The sequence below is a fragment of the Elaeis guineensis genome, chromosome 6 (assembly GCF_000442705.2).
Source record: "Elaeis guineensis isolate ETL-2024a chromosome 6, EG11, whole genome shotgun sequence".
NCBI lineage: Eukaryota > Viridiplantae > Streptophyta > Magnoliopsida > Arecales > Arecaceae > Elaeis > Elaeis guineensis.
The window spans coordinates 124445519-124459493 of NC_025998.2; positions in this window are offsets into that span (position 1 = coordinate 124445519).

Here is a 13975-nt window from a genome sequence, read left to right on the forward strand (position 1 = left end):
GAAGACATTAGTAGACATTCCATCGAATACTGTTGAGTGAGTAAGAAAAAAAAAGACTATGCCTTTATAGGTGGCGGTGGCTGTGGCTGAATCCTATTTGCTCGTAGCGGCAATGGTGGCGATGGCTACTTCTTTGCTTGTGGAGCATTCTGTCGCTGCTGGATCTGCTTGTGGCGGAACCCTCACCACTGTGTGCTCTCTCCCTTCCACCCACCACTGCATGCTCCGGGCGGCACCATCCTCACTCTTTCCGCTAGTACCTGCTCTTGATTTCATATTTTTTTATATTAAAATTAAAATGCCTGCACTTTGCTTTTGTGTGATTGAAAAAACTTGATTATATGCATTTTATAATGGGCATTTTGAGTTGTGGCGATTATTGTTGTTTAGTTTATGCAACTATTGGTGATCATTAGAAGTGCATGCATGTTGCAAAATGCTTCATTTTGTTTGATCACATACATATATATTTAATATGCAAGATAATAAATTGGATAATATTATTTATTTTTATCAATTGAGGAACATTAATTGCAAATTGTTGAGGTTTTCATCACCAAAATGGTATAACCATCAAGATTTGCATTGGCATTGAGTTCCTCCTATTGATGGGAAAGTTTCTAAATTAATATGCATAATCACCTGTCTAAAGGGGGTTATCATGTATGTTAATTTGGAAGTTACATGAATTGTAATGGTTGAGACAAATGATCTGAAAAATATATTTGCCCGAAGGAGATAGATTTTAATGATTATTTATTTTTGATAGAGATATATGGCTTGGAGGATCGATCTGCCCAAAGAGGATGGATTTTCAATGGTTACATATTCTCTTAATTTTATTCAACTTCATGTTTAGATTCTAATTGTATATTATATTCTTTGTCCAAAGGAGGGTTTATGATAGCACAATTGATTCTCTTGTGACATCGCTTATTATAAGCAACTATTTATTTATTATCTATGATTGATCTTGTTGCATTATGTATAAATAGTCTTTGTTGCTGTGAACAATAACAATGCCACAATTGAAGTCCTGACCGATTCCAATTATAAGAGATGGAGGCAAGACATTGAGTTTGCTTTGGGTATAGTAGACATGGATTTGGCTCTGCATGAGTATGAACCATTGAAACCCACCAAACAGAGCACCAATGATGAGAAAAATCATCATGCCAGATTGAAAAAATCCAACTGCTAAGTTTTATAGCTATGAAGAGATCAATAGTTGAGCACCTTCTTAGTGATTTAGCAGAAACCAATAGTGCCAATGAGTTTCTTACTACTATGGGAGAGAGGTATCAGAAAAGATAGAGGCTGGATAGTTGATGAGTGAATTGGCTAACATGAAATATGATGAGACTAAGGGTGTCAGAGAATTCATATTGAAAATGGTGCATGTCCAGTCTAAACTCAAGACACATAATATTTCTCTTCTTGATGATTTTGTTGTTCATTATGCCCTTAATTCTCTGCCATCTGACTTCAGCCAAATCAAGACAGCCTATAATACTCACAACCAGTCTTGGAATGTGAATGATTTGATTTCAAAATGTATGGCTGAGGAAGAGAAATTGAGAAAGGAGAAGAGTGAATCAGCTCATTTTATTTCTCATGGCAAGCCATATTTTGCTAAGGAAAAGGAAAGTTTTAAGAAATCAAACTCTCATGCTCCTAAGAAAGATGAGTAATTCAAGAAGAAGGGTGAGGGTCAGAAACAGGCTAATAGTGAATTAAAGGATAAGAATTTCAGATATTTTCATTGCAAGAAGAAGGATCATAGAAGAATCGACTGTCATAAATTTAAGGCCTAGATAGAAAAAAAAATAAGGAACAAGATAAGTCTTTTGCTTATATTTGTTTGAATCGAATTTGGTTGATATTCCTTTTGATTCATGGTGCAATGTGTGGAAATAGTTGTTTTGCATTTAAACTCTGATTTTCAACTTGTTTTGAATAATACCTTTTATGTACCTTCTTTAGAAGAAATTTAGTTTCTCTTTTTTTGCTTGACAAAGCTGGACATTGTTTTAGTTTTGAGAATAAAAAGGTTGACTTGATTTATGACTCCAAAGTTATTGATAGTGGTAATTTATCTGATGGGCTATATAAATTATCTTTTTTTCTCGATGGTTTTAATTCTTCTTTCAATATTGAGAAAAATATGACTAAAAGATCTTTGATCAAGAAAAAATCTTAGTTGTTGTGGCATAAGCATTTGAGGCATATCTCTAAAGAATGATTTGAGAGATTAGTTCAAATAGAAATTCTACCTCCTCTTGGTTTAGATAATTTGGGAATCTATGTTGATTGTGTGAGAGGAAAATTAACAAAGACCAAAAGGAAAGGAGCCACTCGTAGTTAGAATCTATTAGAAATAATACATCCAAATATCAGTGGGCCTTACTCGACTTCTTTATATGAAAATAAATATTTCATTACCTTCATTGATGATTTTTTTTAATATGATTACATTTATTTGATTAAAGAAAAAATTGATGTCCTTGATATGTTTAAAGTATTTCAAACTGAAGCTAAAAAATAGTTAGAAAAAGGATCAAGATTACGAGATCTGATCATAGTGGTGAGTATTATGAAAAGTATACTGAAACTGGATAATAATTGGGATCTTTTGCTAAATATTTATAAGAATGCAGGATTGTCGCCCAATACACAATGCTCGAAAGCCCTAAACAGAATGGGTTGCAGAAAGGTGCAATCGTACATTCATGAAAATGAAGAGGAGCATGATGAGTAGATCTAACTTGCCTGAGTATTTATGGGGTGAAGTCATTAAAATAGCAACTTATATCTTGAATCGTGTGCCTAATAAATCAATGCCTAAAGCACCTTTTGAGTTATGGATAGGTAGAAAATTCAGTTTGAATCATTTTTGCATATAAGGATGTCCTGCTGAGGTAAAAATTTATGATCTTTCTCAAAAGAAGATAGAATCCAAGATCACTCGATGCTATTTTATTGGTACCCTAGTTATTTGAAAGGGTACAGATTTTTATTCATGAAACTAGAGTTGTTGAATCACAGACAGCTAAATTTTTAGAACTAGATGTTGCTAAAGAAAGTTATTCTCAATCCTTTGAAAGGAATGAGCCAGATAATTTTATTTCTATACCCATGCCTATTTTGAATGACAACCTTAGAGAAGCAAGTGATAGATTGGAAAGTCAGTAGGAAGTGGAACCTAGCAACTTGCCAATTATTGATGGAGCCTCTATAGTAAATGAGATTCCTCTAATAAATGAGCCAATTTCAGAGATACCCTTGAGAAGATCCCAAAGGAAAAGGAGATCGGCAATTTCCAGTGATTATTATGTCTATCTTGGAGAAGGGGAATATGACACTGGTCATGCTGTGGACTTGGCAACTTATAATGAAGCCCTCAATAGTCATCTAGCAGATAAGTTACAATGAAAGATGAGATGAAATCCATATCAAATAATGAAGTTTGGGACCTTGTTGGTCTACCTAATGGGCATAAATCTATTGGCTATAAATGAATATTCAAGATTAAGAAAGACAACAATGAGAATATAGAGAGATTCAAGGCTAGATTGGTTGCTAAGGGCTACACATAAAGAGAAGATATTGATTTTATAGAGACCTTCTCACCAGATATACAAAAGTTTCTTTTACAATAATCATGGTGTTGGTGGCTCATTTTGGAGCTTCATCAAATGGATGTTAAAATGACTTTCCTCAATGGAGATTTGAGTGAGGAAGTTTATACGATGCATCCTAAGGGATTTAAAGAAAGTGGCATGGAGCACATGGTATGCAGATTAGAGAGATTCATCTATGGTCTCAAGCAAGCATCTCATCAATGGTATCTAAAGTTTGATAAAGTGATGACATCCTTTAGTTTTGAAGAGAATAAGTTTGATCAGTGCATCTATATGAAGGTCAGTGGGAGCAAATTTATTGTTTTGATACTTTATGTGGATGATACTTTAATTATCAATAGCAATGCAGACCTAATTCTTAATGGCACTAAAGATTTTTTGTCTATAAAATTTGATATAAAAAATCTCGAGGAAACTTCTTTTGTTTTGGGCATCGAGATTCATCGAGATAGATATCGGAATGTCCTAGGACTTTCTCAAAAGGCTTATATAGATCTTATGCTTAAAAGATTCAATATGCAGATATGTAAGTCTAGTGAAGTTCTTATTGTGAAAGAGGATAAATTGAGCAACAAGCAGTGGCCAAAAAAAATGATTTTGAAAAGGAGGCAATGAAGAATGTATTGTATGCTAGTGCAATTGGTACCCTAATGTATGCACAGGTATGCACAAAGCCTGATATTGCCTTCGCAGTAAATATTCTTAGGTGGTATTTGTCAAATCCAAATCATGATTACTAGATTGCAGCCAAGAAAGTTATGAGGTATCTATAAAAGACAAATGATTTTACGCTTGTGTACGAAAGGATCGATAATCTTGAGGTGGTTGGATATTCAGATTCTGATTTTGGTGATTGTTCAGATGATAGAAAATCTACTTCAAGGTGTATTTTCATGCTGACTAATGGAGCTATTTCTTAGAAAAATATTAAGTAGAGCCTGATTGAATCTTCCACTATTTATGTCGAGTTTGTTGTATGCTATGGTGCATCCTCCCAAGCTGTTTGGCTTAAAAATTTGATTTTGCAATTGAAAATTATTGATTCTATCTCTAGACCCATGGTAATTTACTATGATAATAGTGCAGCTATGTTCTACTTTAAGAATAATAAAATAAGTAGTGGGTCTAAGTATTTAGAAATCAAATATCTTATGGTCAAGGACTTAGTTAGAAAGGAAGATATTGTAATAGACAACATTAGAATATAGTCCATGATAGCTGATCTTTTGATCAAAAGTTTCGGATCCATAGTGTTTAAAGAACATATTGAGAACATGGGAATTTTGGGCCTTTGGATTTCTTGAATTAGTGGGAGTTTATATGATTTGAATTTTTTGAATAATTTTGTATGCAGACTGTACATTACTATTATGTCATTTGGTTGATGAGCTATATTATTTGATGATTATTATTGTTGTTTATTATATGTTGTATAATTGAAAATGGAATATAACATGCTATCTTAAGGCATGTAGCCAAGTCTTAAGAATGATAGTTGTATTTGTGATATGTCTCTATGTCAGCTGCTTAAAGACTCGAGATGTAGGATTTTGAGATATACAGGCTGTGTAGCCATGCATTTCATTCAGTTCAAAAGTTATAATAAAAATCAATAAGAAATCACTATACAAGAATTCAGACTATTAGCGATGGTAACTTACCGTTGCTAATAATCTACATGCCGTCGCTAATAATCTCACTATCGCTAATTCCGTCATAATAGCCAATCTGAAAAAATCTGATCGCTAAATGTTCTTATTAGTGACGAAAATTCTAACCATCGCTAATAAGGCTACTAGTGATGGCTTTAGTGATTAAATTTTTCTATCATTTATTATTTTTTAATTTTTAAATTAAATTTTTAAAAAAATATTAGCGATGATATTTTCGTGGTTAATATCGTCGCTAATAATTATTAGTAACCAATAATACTGTCGCTAATATCGTCTCTATTTTTTTTATTTTTTAAATTAAATAATTTTTTTAAAAAAAATATTAACAATGGTATTATCGTCGCTAATGTCATTGCTAATAAGTATTAGCGACAGTATTTTTCATTGCTAATATCATCATTAATAATTAAAATTAATTTTATTTTTTTTAAAATAATAATAATATTTTTTAAAATCTATTTTAATTAATCACAATGAATTATGATTTCTAATATCTATTATAATTAAAATCCTAAGATAATATGATAATCAAAAATTAAAAATTAATTATATTATATTAAAAATATATATTATATAATTTTTTTTGCAAGCAATACCAAAAAAATATAATACATAAAAAAAAAGTTCGATCCCCATCGTCATCTGCCTCCTCCTCCTACTCCTCTTTAGTAGCTAGTGGATGAGAGCCGAATGTCCCAATATCCTGTAATAAAAAAATTAAATAATATTAGTAAGTTTCGATACGGAGGTGTATCTTTCGATATGAAGATATATTTTTCGATATGGAGGCATATCTTTCGATATACTCTTTCGATTCTCGAATAGATTATTTCTACACATTTCATTCAATGATATGGAGCTATAGACACCACCGATCTATCGATTGGATGGTTAGATTGAATTTTTAGCCCCTAGATCTTCTTTTTGGATTTAAATATAAATATATGAAGCTTCTAAATATAAAAACTTAAAATAAGTATAAGAATTTAGTAATATAATTATCTGATATGATGGCTAGAATGACGAGCCCAACCGATCACACAGCTGCGGATCCCAAAGAAGCTCCATGATCGTACTGCAAATGGCATCCAGGAGGCTCTGAGGTCGTTGGCTCAGAAGCCTCTACACGACCTCTTCCATATGCACATCGCTCCAGGTCTAGGATGTCAAGGCCTATGAGGACGCCGAAGAATATCGAACCAGAGGATCGAAACTATGATCGAATCATATGATCCGGCTCCTACTCACCCCTCTGATGGCATTGAGCCATCCCTCAAGGTTAAGGGAGGCTGAGAAGATGGGTCATCGTCGTACCTCTCAACAACATATGTCGCGTAACGTATCTACACAGTTCAAAAATATATTAGACTGGTATGTGGCCCACCATAACTGCAGCTGGTCTGGTGGATGACCCAGCTACCATATCTACAATAAGTAAATAATAAAATTAAATTAATTAAAGCATGCATATAAGAGTTTTTACAGTTCTAGTGAAGAGTTTTGGTATAGATTTTCTATCAGTCTATTGGTCACAACATGTATGCTGATTGAGCCACAAGTATGCCTGATCGGATCCTACTGGATGGTTTGATTCTGCTGGACCCTTTGCCACCAATCAGAGTACTCCTCGCTGCTCTACTGATCACAGAGGGCCTGCCATATATCCGTCCGTATCCAATGATCTGTGAAGGACCTCCAGTCTGATAGTGACTGAGAATCGAAATGCTGGATGGCGGACTACCTGAGATTGTAGAAGCCATATCAAAGCCTCTATGTGGCCACCTCCTTGAAGGTTCGACGGCCAGCCTCCTCATCTTGAGGAGTCTCGAATCAGTAGTATTCCTGTAAGATAGAAGCAAGTATGTATTAATATATAATTAAAATACCAACATACTGAAGATTTAAAAATTAAACTAGTTTTGACTTATCAAATACATCTCTCAGGCTGCATCATGAGCTCCCGACGGTCAACTCGAGAATTCGTTCATCGGTCCCTGCATCAATCAGTGTATGATCTTGGTAACGACATGAGATGTAGAAGACTCTCTGAATATGCTGAGAAATTGATTTCAAAGAATAAATGTTAACTCTAAAATTGCTAAATTCTAAACATATTAATTGAGTATGTAATACTTACGAGTGGCTCTAGACATGGAGGATCTCTCTATCCTCCGATCGAGTTGGAGGTGCCGCGAGTCGGAAAGATCCTCGACCATGATGCTGTGTCTGAGAGCCGATGGTTGCTGCTGCATGCGACTGTAGGGTCACTGGTGACCCTCTGTCCTCCGAACTTGAGCATCAAATATCTAATACAAAGAATGTTATATTAGTTAACAAATGATAAAATAATATAAATGAGAATATATAAAGTGTTAGAGCTTACCATCCGATGTGAGAGGTGCAGAACCATGCGAGCTGGCTGCGTGATTGCTCTCTCCTCGAGAGCTCTATCCTTGGATGGTGCGGCTCCGACCTTTGAAAGATATGATGTATACTCTTTGAAATAAAAATAAATAGATTCACTAAATTAATTATATAATTATGGATGGCAATGCAAGATTTAAAATGATGCAAGATAAATAATTAAAATGATTCAAGAATTATATACTTAGCACTACTCATTGGCTTCTTCAGATGTTTGATATCCTTCAGAATCTTCTTTCGATTCTTCTTCTTCTTCCTCTTCTTTCACCTCTTCCTCTTCTTCTCCTTCTTGGAGAGGATTGTCCTTTAAAATAATCTCAATTGGATTTACCTCCTCATGTTGGCCATCTTTACATAGAAGAATTTCTGGAGCATCCAATTTTACATCATCGAAGGATTAATGAACTCCCACTGTCTCATCCTCTTGAAAGTATTCTGGTAATTGAGGCTCTTCTTCTTTTTTAAGCATGTAATGAATGGCTCGAAATTTAATTTTGCATACAGTTTATCAATCTTTCCTTCCTCTTTCCCTTGATGGAAGAGTATAATACACTTGAGTATCTTGTGTAGCTAGTACAAATGGCTCATTGACATAAACTTTTGATCTATATTTGATTTCAATAAGCCCTTGCCATGGATTAACCTTCATACCATTATCGGTATCGAACTATTGGGATTTAAATAGAATGATACTATTACCTCTAATGTAGCTCATCTTAATCACTTCTTCGAGAATTTCAAAATAGTCACTCTCTGCCTTATCTTCCTTCTTGCTGCCTTTTATACACATACCACTGTTCATTGTGCTTTGATAATTTCCATATTGCTAGGTGTGAAATTTGAAACCATTTATATTACAGCCATTATAGCATGTCACATATTTTTCAGGCCCATGATCTAATGGTCTTAGCTTCATTGGTATGGACTCGCTCCCTTAAATGATCTATATATTATAAAAAAATAAATTAAAAAAAATTAAAACATATAAAATGACAATGAATGCTTACAAATTGATGGAGCCAACATGTAAAGTTTTTTGAATATTGTATTGATATTTCTTCATCACTTATGCTCGGGTCATGGAGAGGTCGGCGGGAATAGGGCCATGGGGAGGCCGATGAGGCAGGGGCCGCAGGGTCTGATTGGCGGGGTTGGGGTGGCTAGCTCAGGGCCGCGGTGTAGGAGGCACCGATGGGATTGGACGACCGCAGGTGAGGCGGGACTAGGACGGTTGGCTTGGGGCCGCAGTGTAGGAGGTGCTAATGGGGTCAGGGCAGCTGTGGGTGAGGCGAGGCCGAGGTGGTGGGTTTGGGGCCACAGCGTAGGAGGCACCGATGGGGTCAGGACATCAGAAAGGAGGACGCAAGGGGAGTGGGGAACGTCGAGAAGGACATGCTGGGGAGAGGGGTCACCATCGATCAGGAGGAGGTGCTGGCGAGGTGGGGAAGAGTCGGGAAGGAGGAGAACAAGAGGGGATTCATGGGAAGGAGGAGAATGAGCATGAATTTTTTTTCCTCCGATGGGCTGGGGACTATTATCGACGGTAATGCGACCATCGATAATACGGTCGGTAAAACTCTATTTTATATATCAGAATATTAGTGATGGTAGTTTTCATTTTTAATACCCATCTACCATCGCTAATACTATTAATTTTTTAAAACTATTAAATTTTAATATTAAATTCTCTTCAAAATTTTTAAAATAATATATTTTTTTAAATTATTAACGATGGTAAATTATTCCATCACTAATGCCATCGTTAATACTATTAATTTTTTTAATATTAAATTTTAATATTAATTTTTTTGATCATTTTTTGGGTGGTTAAAAATCATCATTAAATTTTATTAAATTTCTAAACTTAATTAATTTATGGATCAAATTTTAATTTATTTAAATTAGATTTAATTTAATTAGGTTTAACTTAATTTGAGGCTAATTAGATTTTAATATTTCAAATAGGACTTGGATTCAAAGCCTAATTGAATTAAGTTTGACAGAATTTCAAATTGAATTCGAATTGAATCATGGATCAAGTCCTAATTGATTTAGATCAAATTTAACTTAATTAGGTTTGACTTAATTTGAAGCTAATTGGATTTTATAATCTAAGTAAGACTTAGATTCAAAGTCTAATTGAATTAGGTTTGATAAGATTTCGAATTGAATTCAAATTAGATTCGAATTGAATCATGGATCAAGTCCTAATTGATTTAAATTAGATTTAATTTAATCAAATTTGACTTAATTTGAGGCTAATTGGATTTTATAATCTAAGTAGGACTTGGATTCAAAGCTTAATTGAATTAGGTTTGACAAGATTTCGAATTGAATTTGAATCGAGTTTGAATTGGATTTAAATTGAATCATGGATCAAATCCTAGTTGACTTAAATCATATTTAATTTAATTAGGCTTGACTTTATTTGATACTAATTGGATATTATAATCCAAGTAGGACTTGAATTCAAAGCCTAATTGAATTAGATTTGACAAAATTTCGAATTAGATTCAAATCAGGTTCAAATTGGATTCAAATTGAATTATAGATCAAGTTCTAATTGATTTAAATTAGATTTAATTTAAGTTGGGTTGACTTAATTTGAGGCTAATTGGGTTTTGAACTTGAATTCAAAACCTAATTGAATTAGATTTGATAGAATTTTGAATTAGATTCGAATCGGATTCGAATTGGATTCGAATTGAATCCAAATTAAAAATTATATTCTTCTAATTGATTTAAATCAGATTAAATTTAACTGGATTTGACTTAATTTGAGGGTAATTAGATTTTACAATCTAATTAGGACTTGAATTCAAAATCTAATTGAATTAGGTTTGACAGGATTTTGAATTGGATTCGAATCGAATTTGAATTGGATTCGAATCGAACCTAAATTAAAAATTATCTTTTTAATTAATTTAAATTAGATTAAATTTAATTAGGCTTGACTTAATTTGAAGGTAATTAAATTTTACAATCCAAATAGGACTTGGATTCAAAGCCTAATTAAATTAGATTTGATAGAATTTCGAATTAGATCCGAATTGGGTTCGAATTGAACTCAAATCATTTTCTGGATTATTAGCAATGGAAAAGCATCGCCGTCGCTAATAATATTTTCATAAAGTATTATTTTTTTAAATTATTATTCAGATTTTTTTAAAAAAATTATTAATGATGGTAAAATTTTTGTTGCTAATAATCCCAATTCACCGTCGCTAATATCATCGCTAATATTTAATATTTTTGTACTAAATAGTATATATTATATTATGATCACATATCGGCATTATTTCTTACTACACTACTAGACTTATGATCCATGTCGATTTAATTGTTAGCATTGTGGCTATAGATGGCTGTACGTTGATGACAAGAACATATTGATCGCTATAATCTGAATCCGATATTAAGATTATGTTGGACCAGATCAGTTTTAAGATACTATCTTATGACTATTATTTTAAAAGTATGGCCACATATTGTTTTTCTATGTTATCATAGCCCAAGAGCCCATTTTCAAAGAAATAAAATATTTTCAACCAAATAATTAATATAGTCTAAGTGAGAGAATGTTGGAAAAACATCTTACATTAATTGATTTATTTATTTTATAAAAAAAAAAGGTTGATGGATAGTCCATTAAGTTGTTTGTCCATTTTATTTATGATCTTGTGGGATTGGGCTGTAGCATCTTTTCTATAAAAATCTAGTTGGACGGTTAAATATAGACCTGGATCTGAGTAAAGCCCACGATGGGAGGACCCAATAAGACATCTATTTATATGCATACTAGGTTCCTCTCTAATCTAGACTGAGTTGCTTGTCCCATTGAAAGCTGTCATTGAAATTCTAGGTCTTAAAGAGGAAGACTAAGTAGTCACGCAGCCAATAACAGCCTCACATCAACTATGGCTCAAACAAGTATATGTACCTGCCTCTCTTTTATAATACTTGGTGTTCTATTTAACATATATACGATCATGTATTCCTTGATTGTTTGCAAAATTATTATCACAATTACTATCTACTTGATGGAATAAAAAATAATTTATCCAACATAATAAAGCTTTTAATATTCCATGGAGTGAGGAGAAAGGGGAGGAGAAAGAAGCAAGAAGAAAGAGGGATATCGACAACGGAGGAGGAGAGGATCAATCTAGAGGAGAGAGGAGGAGGATAATGAAGATGAGGACGATGAAGAGGTAGGAGAGGCAATGGAGGAATGAATAGAGATGGAAAGAGCTATTATGAAAGAGGAGAAATGGGTGAGGAGGAAGAAGGAGGAAGGAGGGAGAAAGAGAGACGTCGATGACGGAGGAGGGGATCAACTGAAGAGAAGAGAGGAAGGAGGAAGGAGGAGATGATAAGAGTATTTTTCTTATTTTATAAAATAATGGTAGCATATGATGGTTATGTGACATTTTTTCGTTAACGGAGATAGACTGTTGGACCATATTGGAACATATAGATAACTAGAAGGGTCAGTTTAATATTTTTTAAAGTACAGAGGGTGTAAGTGAAATTGGGATAAAGTTACGAGGGTATTCCTGTAATTTTTTCGAGAAAAATTGAATAGTTTTGTACTTAAAAAAGAAAACTTTAGGCTAGAGATTTTTTGAAATCTTGAGATCATTAAATATAGTCCAAACTGATAGATTATACACTAGAAGTATGGAATGGATTGGAAGAGGGACATGTACTGAGATTAAATGGGGAGAAAGGTAAGTTTATGCTCCTCGGCATTCAGGAGGGCATCGAGACCAGGAAGGGAGCACTATTGGAGGAAGGTTTTGTGAGCATATTGAATTGCTGAGAAATTGAGTAGTGATCTGCATGATTTCAAATAATGTTTACATCTCTCCAATGGTAAATATTTTTTTTTTAATATTACTGATGTTCTGGATACTTCTTCTAACTTTTCTTTTTTTTTTTAATGAAAGGAATACTGCTTCTAACTCGTTATGGAATTACGCTTACATGTGCATGGAGGAGATAACCATGGGGTCATATTTGAAGTGATGCTATGCTCAAGTTCCTTCCCCCAACCAAAACACCTAAGCACCTAGAAAAAAAAGAAGCCTCATACCTTTTCTCCATGAAGTCTTTCCGACAATTCAACCCATTATTTTTCAATGCTGATTGTTTGATGAGGTCACAGGTTGAACATGTTTGATAAGGTCCATAAGGTCCAAACCCTTTGGTACATACAGGGAAAAAAAAATATCATACCTTTTCTCTATGAAGTCCTTCCTACGGTTCAAGCATTTCTGTTTCAATGCTGACTGTTTGATAAGGTCAGAGTAGAACTCATCGAAATTTCCATGGTTAAATTAAGTCTATCACAATCTCTCTAAATCCATTTGTCTCCAGATTTTTTTCTGCAGACCATTCCTACCAATGTTACCTAGACACTTGGCATGGGTGCCGAGTGTTCTCAAGTTTCAGATACGACAGTCTCTAAAAATCTAGGCACGGGGACAAGGCATATGAATGTGTGTGTGCGCGCGATTGCGCAATCTATTTATATATTTTGATGTTTATTCAAAAAAAAAAAAATAAAGAAACTTAGAATTATACATATTATTTAAGAATTAGTTTTTGTAACAGTCATCAATTTGCAAGTTTTTTAAGATTTTTTTTTTTTTTGGGTAGAACAAGTTTTTTAAGATTTAAGATGTTTTGAGATACCTGAATTGAAAACTGTGACATATTGATATTTAGAACATTATGATATTTTACTTAAAGTATCCATATAACCTTGATAACTTTATTATAAATGTATAAGAACTTTTGCTTGAAGTGTCAGAAAAAACTCAAGGACATTTCACTTGAAGTATCTAGAAAAATGTAAGGACACCTCATCGTAAGTGTCCCACACTCAAATTTAGAATACCCTGCATGTTACTTCAAGTAAAAGTGCCAAGTATTGGACACTTTTTGCTGCCATCAACAGCGTACCTCGAAATGCATGGTCTGATTCAGTTTTTTGTACATATCAGGAAGATCAATTACTTTGGTAGCAAAAAACGATTCTGCATACAGTGAAAAGTGGACCTCATTTCAGTTTTTTAGAGTTAATGTGAAACTGTATGATCCTAGTGCATACAGATACTGTTAAATTCATGGTTAACCTTTTGTTGCCATCATTTTTTTAACAATGGTGTTAATGAGAGGGAACCAAAATTTTATATCAAGATCAGTTTTTAGTAAGCCTTTTGCCTTTTCTTA